This window comes from Crocuta crocuta, unplaced genomic scaffold (assembly GCF_008692635.1).
Source record: "Crocuta crocuta isolate KB4526 unplaced genomic scaffold, BGI_CrCroc_1.0 scaffold149, whole genome shotgun sequence".
NCBI classification, from domain to species: Eukaryota; Metazoa; Chordata; class Mammalia; order Carnivora; family Hyaenidae; genus Crocuta; species Crocuta crocuta.
In genome coordinates this window covers 4,633,170-4,648,652 of record NW_027551561.1, presented here as the reverse complement: position 1 = coordinate 4,648,652, position 15,483 = coordinate 4,633,170, and the positions used below count along the sequence as shown (strand labels likewise).

The following is a 15,483-nucleotide window of genomic DNA, read 5'->3' as shown; positions in this document are numbered from 1 at the left end:
TTCTGCTGCTTCCAGTGGAAACCATGAGGACACTATAATGAGGCAGTACTGCCTGTAAAGATATCAGTATGCTTCCTAGTCACTAAAGCTTAGAAACAGCAGAGTGATAATCTTGTCTTACATCTACACAGCATATTACAGATCACAAAGTGTTTTCACAGATGCTCTTATTTGATCTTCACCAGCACACGGTGACAATTCCTCACCACACAGGTGAGGAAACGGACTTATGTAAAGCCATGGTTGGGGCGTCTGGGTGGCTCAGTCAGTTAAGCATCTGACTTCGGCTCAGGTCGTGAACTTGCGTTTTGTGAATCTGAGCCCCGGGTTGGACTCTGTGCTGACAGCCCGGAGCCTGGAGCCAACTTCGGATTCTGTGTCTCCCCCTCTGTCTGCCCCTCCCCTGCTTGCACTCTGTCTCTTTCACAAAAATAAATAAAGATTAAAAAAAAAAAAATTTAAGCCATGGAGCCAGAAGTTGCAGAATTAGAACTCAAGTCGGTTTCCTGGTTCTTTCAAATCTTGAGCCCAAGCTGTTTGTAAAAAACCTTTGGTAGTTCTCTTATTTCTGGGGAACACCGTGGAATATTCACTAAAGTATCTTCCTCAAGGTCAAGCATTTCCTTCTATAGCAGTCAATATTTCTGCTTACTAACCAATGCCACGCTGGAGGCACCATACTGGAGGAGGGGCAACTAGTTATTATCTACCCCACCAAGAAATAAACTACTCTCCTTTGGGGAGAGAAGACCAAAGTCATTTGTCCACTCAAGCATTTAATGGACAATTATTTTATGCTAGGCAATGTGATAAGCGGTGAGATTTCAGACATGGTCCCTGCTCTCAGGGATCAAAGGCTAGAACATCATGAAAAGAACAGTTGACAATGAGACAACACATAATCGAATACACCCTGATCCTTGCCACACAGAGCTATGTAAGACTCAACTGTGCACGGATGCCAGGCTCCAAGAAGAGCCCCAGAAATTTGGTTATTTGGTACCTGAAGGTGGCTCTTTAGAGAGTGCCCTGTGAGGACAGAGCTTTGGCAGAATATCCATCTTCACTGCTTTGAATGTTTCTTCTCAGATCATTTAAAAAGCCCTGGCCCAGGGGTGCCTGGGTGGCTTAGTTGGTTAAGTGTCCAACTTCAGTTCAGGCCATGATCTCATGGTTAGTGAGTTTGAGCCCTGCATTGCGCTCTGCCCTGACAGTGTGGGTCTCGGTGGGATTCTCTCTCTCCCCTTCCCCGACTTGCTTTCTCAAAAAGTAAATAATAAATAAACTTAAAAAAAAAAAAGAAAAGAAAAGAAAAAAAAGCCCCGGCCTTGGGCACCTGGATGGCTCAGTCCGTTAGGCGTCTGACTCTTGATTTCAGCTCAGGTTATGACCTCACGGTGTGTGAGGCTGAGCCCTGTGTCAGGCTCAATCTCTCTCTCAAAAATAAATAAACTTTTTTAAAAAGCTTATTTATTTTGAGAGAGCGAGTGAGTGAGCAGGGGAGGGGCAAAGAGTGGGGGGGGAGAGAGAGAGAGAGAGAGAGAGAGCGAGAGCGAGAGAGAGAAATCCCAGGCACATCTCAAAACATAAACATAAAAAAAAAAATAAAATAAAAAAATAAAGTAAAAAAAGCCCCGGCCTACAATTCCTGGCCAGAAGGTGACTGTTCACTGTTTTCTAACTCACTATTTTTTCTAATCAGTACCTGATCTTAAAGACATTCTGTTAGTTATAAAATAGTTCATAAGAAGAGAGCTCTAAATCCTCAGAGACTGTACAAACCGAAGGATACGCGTCCCAGTTTGGTGTGGCTGTGAGGCCTGACAGGGCCTGTAAACTGTTAACGGTAACACCTGTACACAAACCACTTAGAAAAACTGGTCAAAGGCATTAATTTTTCAAAACTAAAACTCCTAATGCCAACCTCTGCAGCATCTAGACTCTGATAAAGAAATCTAAATGATTTGGCTCTACTGCTGATGAGGGTGTCTAGATCGGTCTATTTCTGGAGTACATCGACGAGAAAACTACAAACTTGCACCCCTCAGCCAACTGTGATGCCGGCATCGACAGGCCTCTCCATGTGAAAGATTCAAAGCCCAGAGCCAGATGATCCCAACTCACAGCCAAAGGATGAAGTCCAGTTTTAATTTAGAATGCCTCTTTCATTCACTAATGAGGCTGCAGCCCACCACTGCAGGTGGAAGACGCTAGTTGTCATGGTTCTTGGCTCTCTAATTAAGAGGATCTATTTCAAGTCATACACCAGTGTGGCTGATCTGAGTCTAACCTCACTCATCTCCCCCACCTATTAATACGCATGAACCTGCACGACATTAACATTTACTTCAGATTTAGTCGCCACCAGTGGGACCTGTTGCTCCACAGCCCTGCGTTAATTATCCATCCAGCGCAAGCAGTTTTTCAATATGGAACTGGAAGGGAGAAGGGGGAGGGGAGCAAGAGAACAAAGGGAGGAGGGGAGAGGTGGAGAGAGAGAGGGAGACAGGGAAGCAGAAAGACTGCCTTTTATTTCAGAGACCTATTTTTTGCATTAAAACATGCAGATAAAAATGGGGTTGGGCTCTGGACTGGTTTTTCAAAATATGTTAGGTTACCGACGTCTGGCTTAGAACTGTCCATCTAGATAAGTGACAGTGACATTTTAAAACTTGAGCCAAGGGCAGCTGGGGAGACATGGAAATATCACCAAACCAAATTAAAAGCTTTGGTATGTGTCTTAGGACAAAAGGAAGCAAGAGGGAGCGACACTATTTAAGAAAGAAGACATTTCATTTTCTCTTCCTATAGATTGACAAAATAAATATTCTACTGAACACAAAGACCGAACAGGAGCACTATGCAGACAGCATATCTGCATACAATATTCCAACAGCCTTCCACTCGGGTTCTCTTCTAAAAGAGGTCAGTCGCATGAACTGCTAGGGTCTTTCCTGTCAGAACCCATCACTCACCAAGAATCAGAAGCTCTCGAGCCATATGTGGCAGTTGCAGTTAAAATATCAGACTAAAAAAGATTTCACCCCCCCCATCTATATGTCCCCTCCCCTTTCTGGGCGGTGGTGGGGTGTTCAACCAGCAAACAATAGCATTGAGCAGTTTTGATTTTTAATTTCACAGTTCATGGGTCTCATCCATCCATCTGAGGTCCACTACCAGATAAAAATCCTGCAATTCTATTTAACGGCATTGTGTAAGAGTGACTGCAAAAGACAATACGTGCTCGGAACAGGCCTACTCTCCCTCAGACCAGCCCCGCTGCCCTTGGCCAGCTCAGGAATTACGCTGGTATTAGCCACCGTGGGGGTGAAGGTGATCACCGACAGGCCCACCATCACGTCTCAGCCTCCTGGCAGCCATCTTGATCTACAAAGGAACCTATGAGCACAGAAAACAAGCCTTTTGTAAACTGAAACCAGCTTCCGTTCTAGAAAAGCTAAGAGGTGCAGGTAAAATTTAATTTAAAAATATCTTTTAAAACTTAAAAAATCTGTATTAATATATCCAAATTTAATGGTCTATGTTTCAAAGAAACAAAATCTAATGAAATTTAAATGTCAGCATAAACAGTACGTTTCCTCTGGACACTTGTATGGGCATCAGTTTTTATCTTCAAATACAGCCCACCTTTCAAAGGCAGGGAAGATGGCCATGCTGAAAGACACTGGAGGTAAACACAAAGTTCAGGGGGTCCTTGCCCTCCTTCATCCTAGCTACTGACTCAAGTACAGCTAATGCCACAAAGTACATAAAAAGTACAAGGACCGCTGTTTTTTTCATGCAAAGCCTTGGTAGCAGTGTTAACAAGGAAACCAATGAAGTGCCAGGCCCTTACAAATGCCCCATTGAGAAACTTAGCTAGTTGCGTCACTTCCACAAGCATACAATCCTTTCAAACTAGCTGACTGTGCCCCCCAATTTCACTGCCTTCTATGCAGAGCTGGCTTGTGGCAACCTCCCAGTGAAGGACACCTGGGGAACAGGGTTATAAAGTCAGTGCAGCAAAAGGAGGGTGGAAGGGTAGGGCACCAACAGTCATGCCAGGTGTTCCCCTCTGCTAACTTCTCTCCAAGCTGAGACTGGGTACCACAGGCCCTTATCTATCATCAGCTTGGCTATTCTTGCAATCCTGGCTTCTCCACGATGGCAAATGAGCTGGCTACAGACATTTTAAAAATGGGCTTCATTCATTCACCTCACGATAGATGCTGGAGCCCCCACCTGTTTTGGAAGTCAACATTCTGGCCTCAACACTTTCTGATGTTCCTAGGAATGTTCCATTGGAAAAAAGAATCAACAACTGTAATGGTGTATTCCAGAAGAGTCTCAGAGGTATGGAAAACTGGGTACTGCCCTGTGGCCAAATTTACTGGACTATCAATAACAAGGAAATAACGAGGCCATATTCTTTCTGCACACACAGCTCAGGAAATCTGGATCAGTTTCCATCTTATAGATACTGGACCTCAAGTTCTAGAAAGGCTGAGAACACTAAAAACACTAGCAATGTCTTTATTTGAAACGCAACTAAATACAGGAAGCAGGTTTCTACTTAAGACCCAGCTGCTTTTCCCTAAGGAGGATTTCTGTCTCATTTACCCTCCTCTGACAGGGTCTCCTAAAAAAAAGGAAAAATAGAGAATAATTTGCACCAAAACAGCATAGGGTCTATTCCTTCCCTCTTTTACCCCTGCGCCCCCAACCCCAATTTTACTCATAAACCTTAAAGCTCCCCACCCTACATGACTGAAGTTATCTCCTGGGCATACTGTCAAACTATGCTGTCGTGGTTTGATGCCACAGCTAAGTGCTGACTTGAGCTTCTGAAGCCTTCCAGTTATACCCCCACTGACCTATTTAGGAGGTGAACATACTTCTCACAGACAGAGTACCACTATTTTTTCCCTTTGGCCCACTTTTCTCTCAGATGATCCCTAACCAAAGAAGAATCACCCCTAAAGGTCTGATTGTGTACACACAAATAATAAGATCTGAGGAAAGCTCTTATGCAGCAAGCATACAAGTCTTGGACATAAGCTCTTTCCCATAATTTAAGTAAACTGCAGTTACTTTTCTTACTATACAGCTTACTTCAACACCAACAAACTGAAGCCTGCAGTCAAAGATGTCTGATAATCATGGAATTAGGTGTTGTAAGAATTAAGTTAAGCTAGAATGGCTAAGTGTCATCTAAGCCAGGCAAAACCATGAGGACTACAAAGGAAGGATAAAGAAAACAAAAGAGAGGGGCACCTGGGTGGCTCAGTCCGTTAAGCGTCTGACTTTAGCTCAGGTCATGACCTTACAGTTCAAGGGTATGAGCCCTGTGTTGGGTTCTGTGCTGACAGCCGAGAGTCTGGAGCCTGCTTCAGATTCTGCGTCTCACCCTCTCTCTGCCCCTCCTCTGCTCACACTCTTTCTCTCAAAAATGAATAAACATTAAAAAAAATGATAAAGCCGAGCAAAGTTTATCAAAAGGCCAAAATCACTGACAGAATACTCCCTACATTTAAGATGCTTTCAAAAAATGGCAAGCAAGGGGCACCTGAGTGGCTCACTCAGTTAAGCTTCTTGATTTCGGCTCAGGTCATGATCTCACAGTTCGTGACTTCAAGCCCCACATTGGGGTCTGCACTGACAGCACACAGTTTGCCTGTGATCGCCCTCCCCCCCCCATTGAGCCCCTACTCTCACTCTCGCTCTCTCTTAAAATAAATAAACTTTAAAAAACAAAAACAAAAAATGGCAAGCAAGATCAAGGAAAGTTGGATATAGCCAACCTATGCATAGAAAGAACTATGAGGTGGGGCGCCTGGGTGGCTCAGTCGGTTAAGCATTCGACTTCAGCTCAGGTCATGATCTCACAGTCTGTGAGTTAGAGCCCCACATCGGGCTCTGTGCTGACAGCCCGGAGCCTGGAGCCTGCTTCAAATTCTGTGTCTCCCTCTCTCTCTGCCCCTCCCCTGCTTTCTCTCTCAAAAATAAACATTAAAAAAATTTTTTTAAAAATATAGAAAGAACTAGGGGCGCCTGGGTGGCTCAGTCAGTTAAGCGTCCGATTTCAGCTCAGGTCATGATCTCGTGGTTTGTGGGTTCGAGCCCCGTGTCAGGCTCTGTGCTGACAGCTAGCTCAGAGCCTGGAGCCTGCTTCAGATTCTGTGTCTCCCTCTCTCTCTCTCAGAAATAAATAAAACATTAAAATTAAAAAAATATATACACAGAAAGAACTATGTGGGGCACCTGGCTAGCTCAGTCAGAAGAGCTGCAATTCTTGATCTTGGGGTCATGAGTTCGAGCCCCATGTTGGGTAAAGATATTACTAAAAAAAAAAAAAGAAATCTTAAAAAACTTTAAAGAAAGGACTAGGAAGAGTCATAGGTTTAGACATATTTAATGAGATTAATGAAGTATAATTTTCATAATGCCTTTTGACCAATAATTGAGGACTGTCAATTGAAAAAGTTCACTGTAGAGTTTCCCTCTAATGTTTCCAAAGCTTTGTTAAAACTAAGAATCAGTAAAACTCCATCTGATGGTTCAGTGAATGCGGGAATTAAAAAGCTCTGGGCTCATCACAGGACCCCAGGGCTGGTGGGAAGAACAAGAGTAGCTCTTCATTGCCCAGTTTTGTAACGTATCTACATTTACTTAAAGTCCTATGCGTTTCCTTAGCTGCTCTGCTCTGCTCTCTGCACAAATGCAGAGAAGAGAAAAATAATATTCAACATCCCGCTGAGGATCACAGCTGGATGGAAAGTCCGTAAATGTGTTTATGCTGCTACAAACAGGGTTCCACCCTGGAACTCAAGCTTGCTAGTAATTCTGAGAGGTTCCCTCAGCCCTGCGTGGCCGGGTGGTAAAGTGACGTCTTTGGGCTACAGTTAAATTCAAGCCCTGTGGAGAGTCCTCGCTGGCTCACTCAAGGTTATTTCAAAAGAGCCTCATGCAGAGCCCAAATCAGTGGGAGCCACTGACGGTACGTTCAGGCACAGAGTCCCCGCCCTGCTGTTTCATTCTCTGTCTTTTGTCCTTTCAAGATTGGGAAACATTTCCTGGGAGATCTATCTTGTACAGTTTATCAGAAAACAGGGGAAGGGCAAAGACTTAAAAACCAAACACTATTAACATACAGGAAAGCAGATGTAATTGGGGGAGAGGAGTGGTCACCATGTGTTTGTGTTGGCACCACCCACTTGGTAGGACTAGACATCATTTCTGCTCCCCAACCAGTGCTTATCTTTGCGGGTCTCTTGTTTGTGATACCACCAGGGATTGCACAGCAGTGAGCAGAGGAAATGGGTCAGCCTCTGGCTTTCAAATAGTTTAGTGAGCATTTAGTACACGGTTGCAAAAGGGAAAGTAGCTTTTTGAATGAGTGAGTCAAATCTTACGTTACTTGAAATTTCATCAGTCTGTAAAGTGTACTTGGAATTTGCTTACCGTGAATTCAACAACAGCTCTACACAGTAGACAAATTCTTTTTGCTGATGGGTGAAAGCAATGATTTCTCCTTTTGTCAGTATCTATTGTACCCCTCAGTGTCTTCTGCCTCCCATGCAAATGTGCTAAAACTTCATCTTTTTTTCTTATTTGCTGAGACCTAGATTCAGAAATAATAGTAGGCTTAAAGGATGAAGACTTTGACATCTGTAAATGGCAGGCAGAAAAAGGAGTCACCTTCTTTTTACCTAAATTTTTTTTTTAATGTTTTATTTATTTCTAGGAGAGAGAGAGACAGCGTGAGCAGGGGAGGGTCAGAGAGAGAGGGAGTCACAGACTGAAACAGGCTCCAGGCTCTGAGCTGGCAGTCAGCACAGAGCCCGATGCGGGGCTCGAACCCACGAACCGCGAGATCATGACCTAAGCGAAAGTCGGACACTTAACCGACTAAGCCACCCAGGCGCCCCAAAAGGAGTCACCTTCTTATTCTTAACTGCTCTCAAGTCATGGGAAAAACAGCTAGCGACCTGTGCATGCGTCCTGGGCATGGTGACAAATTCGCAATACCAAAGTGCCTTTCTGAAATTTAGTCTAGGACTTGCACTGAATACAATGTCCTCCTCTTTCAGGAAACTGGCAGGGGGACAGCTGTACTCCTGTCCGGTCTCTTGGGAGGCCAGCATTATGTGGAGGTGCTCTCATAAGTGTCACTCATTGAATGGCAATGCAGCTGGCCATGTTTGTACTCCCTGGGGACTCTTAAGTTAAAGGAAGAGCATAGTTGAGGTGGGAAAACAAACTGTCCCCCTCCCCCTGCTCTGGTGGCTTAAAACGCTGGCACCTTAAAGTAAGAATGCGTTTCCAGGAGCCTGTACTGCATGATCATAATATAACCATCATAACCCCAACAGTGCCATTACAACCCAACCAGAATTTGTTTTAATTAAAAAAAAAAAAAAAGTTTATTTTTGAGAAAGAGACAAAGCCATGAGCAGAGAGAGAGAGGGGACAAAGAATCTGAAGCAGGCTCCAGGCTCTGAGCTGTCAGCACAGAGCTCAACGCGGGGCTCAAACCCATGAACTGTGAGATCATGACGTAAGCTGAAGTCGGATACCTAACCAACTGAGCCACCCAGGTGCCCCCCAACCAGAACTAGGGCGGCCGGCTTAACTATACAACCAAGTAACTGTGTATGTGCTGGGGGTGGGACAAGAATGTTCAGAGATAGATTTCAACACTCTTATGTATAACCAAACGCAAACAACATTGAGCTTCATCTATTTTCTTTTGTCTTAGCACTTGTAGGAGAAAAGAAGTACCTATTTCTGTTAAGAAGCAGGACATCTACATTCCTAGGTAGCAAAAATCCTCTCGGGGGCATCAAAACAGACTGTTTCTTTTTATAAGCTATATAAAACCTTCCGGCAAATATTCTCTTCACTCTGTCTCCCTATTTATTGCTATCTGGGCCTATGTAAAGACACATAAACAGGTGAGTTTGCCACAGTGTACAAACAATTTTTGTTCTTGTTAACTGAGTTCAAAAGATAGATCAATTGATCTGGAGTTATTTCCACTCCAAGGTGTCACCAATCAAAGTGAGAAAATTAAAATTGTCCTCCTTAAACTAGGAGCCTCTGAATATGAGAGATTTCTATACACAGGTATTTTTTATTGTGGCTGGTGGGTGCCTAGTGGGCACCCCGCCTTAAGGCAGCTGGCGGATAAGGTTCTCTCCACGGAGATGCACCATCCTGGTTGGAGTTCACAGAAAAAGCCTTTTAGTCACTGTCATCACATTGATAACAAAGGCACAGACATTAAAGTGAGCTTAAATCAACTATCTTTATTCCACGTAAGATTCAAAAATTAGAAAATAAAATGGGTGAGTGAAAAGACAACCCACAGAATGGGAGACAATACTTGTAAATCATATATCTGACAAGGGACTTGGTTTCTAGAATATATAAAGAACTCTTACAGGGAGCCTGGGTGGCTCAGTTGGCTAAGTGACCAACTTCAGCCCAGGTCATGATCTCACAGTTCGTGGGTTCGAGCCCCGCTTTGGGCTCTTTGCTGACAGCTCAGAGCCTGGAGCCTGCTTTGGATTCTGTGTCTCCCTCTCTCTGACCCTCCCCTGCTCACACTGTGTCTCCCTCTCAAAAATAAACATTAAAAATTTTTGTAACTAAAAAACAAAAACAAAAACAAAAAAACCCCTCTTACAACCTAGCAACAATAGTACAAACCCCCCAAATAACCCAACTGAAGTTGGACAAAGGATCAAAATGGACATTGCTCCAAGGAAATGTACAAACAGATAATAAACACATGAAAAGATGCTTGATAGCACTGGCCATTAGGGAAAGGCAAATCAAAACAGCAGCACTCCTGCTCACAGGGCAGTTTTTACCAAGAAGATGGTAACAAGTGTCGGAAAGGATGTGGAGAAACTGGAACCCTCCTATACCGCTGAGAATGCAAGATGGTGGAGTGCAGCCACTTTGGGAACCAGTCTGGCAGTGTTTCAAAAGTTAAACATGAGTTACCCTGTGACCCAGCAATTCTACTCCTGGGTACACCACCAACAGAAATGAAAACAGATGTCCACACAAAACATGCACACAGATGTTTACAGCATCATTATTCACAATGGCCGAAAGAAGAAAAAACCCAAATGTCCATTAACTGATAAACGAATAAACAAAACTGTGGTATATCCATAAACAGACTCAGCCATGCAAAGGGATGAAGTACTGACGCCTTTTTTTTAAAGCTTATTTATTTATTTTGAGGGAGTGCGAGAGCGAGAGAGCAAGAAAGCGCATGCACGAGCAAGCACAAGTAGGGGAGGGGCAGAGAGAAAAATTCCCAAGTAGGCTCTGCACTGAGCCCAGAGCCAGATGCGGAGCTTGAACTCATGAACCGCGTGAGATTATGATCTGAGCTGCAACTAAGAGTCTGACCCTCAACGGAATGAGCCACACAGATGCCCCTCTGATGCCTCCTTTCTTAACCATGGACATCTATGTTACATTTTGAGAGTAAAGAATTCATACTAAATATTATTATTTCTAAACAGCGATTATCCTCTTTTCTTTAAAAAAAAATTTTTTTTTAATGTTTTTATTTATTTCTAGGAGAGAGAGAGAGACAGCGTGAGCAGGGGAGGGTCAGAGAGAGAGGGAGTCACAGACTCTGAAACAGGCTCCAGGCTCTGGGCTGGCAGTCAGCACACAGCCCGACGCGGGGCTCGAACCCACGAACCGCGAGTTCATGACCCAAACGAAAGTCGGACGCTTAACCGACTAAGCCACCCAGGCGTCCCGATTATCCTCTTTTCTATGAACCAAAGCACTCCTATCACAAGAATTAGTCCCTGAGCCCTACTTTAAGTTTACAATGCATGCCTGTGAAATTGAGCTAAAATTGAACGTTACCAGACCCTCCCTGTTTGAGAGGAACATTTAAAAAACAATACTACACACCCAGATTCCAACACAATTCAGCAAATGCAAAAATAAATAAAATACACGTAAAACCAAATTAGGTTTGTTTATTGTTGAATCATTTTACTACTGAAGGGGCAGGGTGATGGGAGGAAGGCCAGATGCTATCACCTCCAGTTCTTAGTGCTAAGCTTCCAAGCAGTTAAAATGTCAGAAACAACAGATTCATAAGATAATGTTAAAATAAATGTATTTTAATTCATCAGTAGCCCGATACTATTCCCGCGAGGAGCTAAACACAACAAATCCGAAAAATCACCTCCTTAAAAGCTCAGCCGGCAAATATTTTCTGCAAGGCAGTTTTCCACTGTATGTGTGAAAGCTTTCTTGTTATGACTCACTGAAAATTAAATATGCAAAACTCCAAGCTGAGCTTAGTTTTTGCCTGTGCACAGAGACCTTTTTACTCTCATTCTTCGAAAACCTCATTTTGGATCTCGCTGCCAACACCAAAGAGAGGAAAGCCGGCCAACAATTCCAAATATAACATGCGGAGGCAAATGCTACAGAAATCTGTCTGACGGGAAGCAACCATGCTGAGGTCTGCTGAGGTAGATGCACTTCTCAATCAGACTGTTTTGGTCCCTTGGTCCGTCTGGAACAAAATGCCACGAGAAAGCAATCAGAGGAAAACATCCAGTTTCCAGTGAGCCTCATCACCGAGGGCCTATGGTATTCACTTTATCAGTGAGAACAATCCAATCCAGTTGGAACAATCCAATTTCAAACATAAAGACGAGTCAGCGGCAACCCGAGCTCCACGAGTTATTGTAATTTTTGTAAACCAATTTTTAGGGACCAATCCATGGAGACCAGTATTTTCTAAAAGTCCAACGAATGGCATGACAATTCTGATAGAGGTCAGGTTCACCAGAAAACACTTAAGGAAAAAACCCTGTATCTCTTTCTAGTTCTCCTGGTTTAGCATCCCATACTGCCACTCTGAATAACTGATAAACAGCTAAACTTAGATAAAATGATTTCACTGTCACTTCAACAAGAACAACAACAACAAAAAAAATCACCTCCTCAAGTTTAATTCTTCGGTGAGGTCATGGTACCAAGCATAGAACAATTCGTTCCCTGGCCCAGAGGATCATTACAGAAAACCCAGATAATAGGGCCCCCAGTCTAATTGGGAAGAGAGAACTGTTCCTCACACAGAGCACTGGCCCCTGAGAAAAGACAAGACAATTAAACCAGTTTATCTGACCAGTCATTTCCTCCAGAAGTTTATCTTAGAAAAATCCCCTGTGGTTATGGCTATGTCACTAAGCCCAGGAGGTAAAGTTTGCCTAGAATCACTTCTGGAACGTTTTACTAGAACTCGTTCACTGTGAGGCAAGCTGGCAAGGCACACCAGGCTGAAAAAGGACTTGTCTCAGGCAGCTTTGAATGAAGACCCACAGCAGCACCGTGATTAGGATCTACGGGGTTTGCAAGAATGTTCACTTTTGAACATTCTGACTATAAAGAAAACTAACATTATGATCTTACTGAAATACAGCTGACCCTTGGAAAACAGGGATTTGAACTGCAGATCCACTTGTATACGAATTTTTTTTTTCTTTTTTGAAAGACGGAGAGAGTGGGACAGGGGTAGTGAGAATCCCAGGCAGGTTCAGCAGTTAGTGCAGAGCCCGATGCAGGGCTTGAACTCGGGAACCACAAGATCACCACCTGTGAAGTCAGATGCTTACCAACTAAGCCACCCAGGTGCCCCATGCGGATTTTTTATAGTACAGTACTGTAAGTGTATCTTCTGTTTATGATTTTAATAGCATTTCCTTTTCTATAGCTTACCTTACTATAAGGATTCAGTGTACAATATATACAACATGCAAGATAGGTGTTGACTGTGTTACTGTTGAGGCTTCTGGTCAATAGTTGGCTATGAGTAGTTAAGTTTTTGAGGAATCAAAAGTTACGCAGATTTTTGGATGCTTGGGAGTCAGTGCCCCTAACCCCCCAGCATTGTTTAAGGGTCAAATGTAATGCAGTCCTAGCCGATTAAAAAGGGGAGCAAGAGAAAACAAAGCCATACCTAACTGCACTCCCACATGGCGCAAGTAAGAAGTAATGGCATGAATGAAAGCCAGCATACCCAGGAATCAAAATTTTCTGAGACTGTCAACTGCTTGACCTAACTACTCTGGTGGAGATGGTTAACGAAGTACTTCACTTGTGCTGGAAAGAGTGTGGAATAGAAGGCAGGAATGTGGGATAAGCCTCACTTGAAAGACGGCTTCCTGCCTTTGTACCAGTATCCAGAATGTTTTGTAGTTTATATAATAACTCAGATAAATCAATGGTACATTCAGTACTGGCATCTTCAAAAAGAGAACTGGAGATGTGAAACAAACCCTGTCTCATTTACTAGGATTCTCAAATCTCTGATTACCAGTTCCCATTCATGGTCCTCTTAAAAAAAAAAAAAGGGGGAAAAAAAAAGGAAAAGTATTCAATGAAATACACAGTCTAGGCAAAACCTGAGTATCACCAACAGCTAAAAGTACCTCCTTCTCTCCTAGCTGAAGTAGAAACTGTTAATTGTTACAACTTGACAAGACTTACACTCCTCTAATTAGAAGATCCAGGTTAGGTTTTAGAGTTTAAAAGCCGAAAGTCAGGCGAAACAGCACACTTCTTCCACACCTCAAGTTTCTAATAAACAATCTCAGCTTACTAAACAAATGAGACAAAAGATAAGGAGTTTATAAGAGCACCTGGGTTGCTCAGTTGGTTAAGTGCTGGATTTCGGCTAAGGTCATAATCTCCTAGTTCCTGAGTTTGAGCCCTGTATCCCTCAGTGCTGACAACTAGGAGCCCGCTTGGGATTCTGTGTCTCCCTCTCTCTCTGCCCCTCCTCCACTCACGTGTTTTCTCTCTCTCAAAAATAAATAAGCCTTAAAAAAAAAAAAAAAAGATAATGAATGAGCTTACAAAATTCTCACTCAACACAGGAGTCAGCATTCCTGGTTAACACTAGCTTCTTCCTAGTGGTAAAACATTAACCCACATTTTAAATCAAGAGGCCTACAATTCAATCTGGGTATGTATATCAAACCAGCACAATAGAAAACGTAAGCAACAGGAAAAAAATTGATAAATAACAACATATCCAGGTACAAATCTCTTCCTTGCTCAAGACCAGCACAGGAAACTTGACCAGAGAGATTTTCTCCAGGTAGATCACACCTAACAGGAAGCAAAGCTTAAAAACCACAGACCCTTCCTGCTGGTATTAGTCACTTCATAATAAAAAATTTAAAGCCAGCAACAAAGCTTCCTCCAGGATAACATTTTTGTCCCTGCAACATTACAAGCCAAGATGGGGTGCCCTCCTGGGCAAAAGCATCTTGGGAATGGTAATGGGAGCTTCCTACATAACTTCTGACCACACACTTAATTTTGCCCGGTATCAGTCATCCGTCTAGTAAGTGTTCCAAAACCTGCAATTAGTACAAATATATAGTAGGCACTACTCCACAAACCGAAGAGACAGAATGTGAATGAACACTGTGGAGAGCCGAAGGAACCTCCCCCCCTTTTCTTAAACAGAGGACTAAAAAAAAAAAAAAAAAAGGCAACATCAAAAACGGGTGGGAACAAACAGAAGCCCCTCTTTCCCGCTCTCTCACAAACGCCTGCTTCCCTCAACTGTTGCTGAACAACAGAACAAGAACCCATCAGAACACGACGCAATCTGGGTTCCCTGCGCAGATGCGGGATTTTTGCGGAGGGCAGATGGTTTCTCCAGGCAGAAACTGGAGTTTAAACTCTTCCTGGCCGGATTGTTCTGGGCTGAGCTGCTGAGGAGGATCACGCAGCGGGCGATCAACCCAGGTCCCTCCCTCTCTCTCCGGTCTCTCCCCTCCTCTCGCATTCAGTAAAAGGGGGGTGGGGGTGGGGGGAGGCGCTCAGCTTTCCAGCTCTCCGCTTCTTAAAAATGCCCTCGCGGAGGCAACCGCACACAATCCTGCCCCGGCAGCAAAGAATTTTGCCGCGAAGGGCTCGCCGATCCGAAGGCGAAGCGAAATCGGCGCCCAAGGGCAATTTTAATTGTCTAACCCGGCCCGATTTCCTAAGAGGCGGCAGCGCGGGGAGGGAAAGAGGGTGGCAGCTCCGAGAGGCAACAGGGCGCAAGCGGAGGCAGAGAAAGGGGGACCAAAGCGGCGAGATCCTAGCCCTGGCCCCCGAGGAGCTTCTGCAGAGAGGACTCCGAGCCTCTACCCCCACCGTTCCCCGGGAGACGTTTGCAAATCATATATGCGGCCAAAATGGCGCTGAGAATAAAAATATAATTTAAAGGCAGGTCGCCATATTGTAAACAGAGAAGCAGAGAAGAGGCGGACTCGAGAGACACCCTCCATGATTTCTTCCACAGCCGCAAACGCCTGGGGGGCCGGACCCCCGGGTCCGTCCCAGGCCAGCTCGGGCGGCCCAGGGCCCCGCGCACCCGCCCGCAGAAAAGCCCAGCCCGGCAGGATCCCGAGGGCGGCGGGCGGCGGG

The 15,483-nt window shown here is 44.2% G+C and overlaps 1 protein-coding gene across 5 annotated transcripts in view; it reads right to left on the bottom strand.

Annotated features, from left to right (window-relative positions):
• PHF12 (PHD finger protein 12) overlaps positions 1 to 15,483 on the bottom strand; it is a 39,765-nt gene that overhangs the window by 22,860 nt on the left and 1,422 nt on the right. The gene's annotated exons all lie outside the window — the stretch shown is intronic.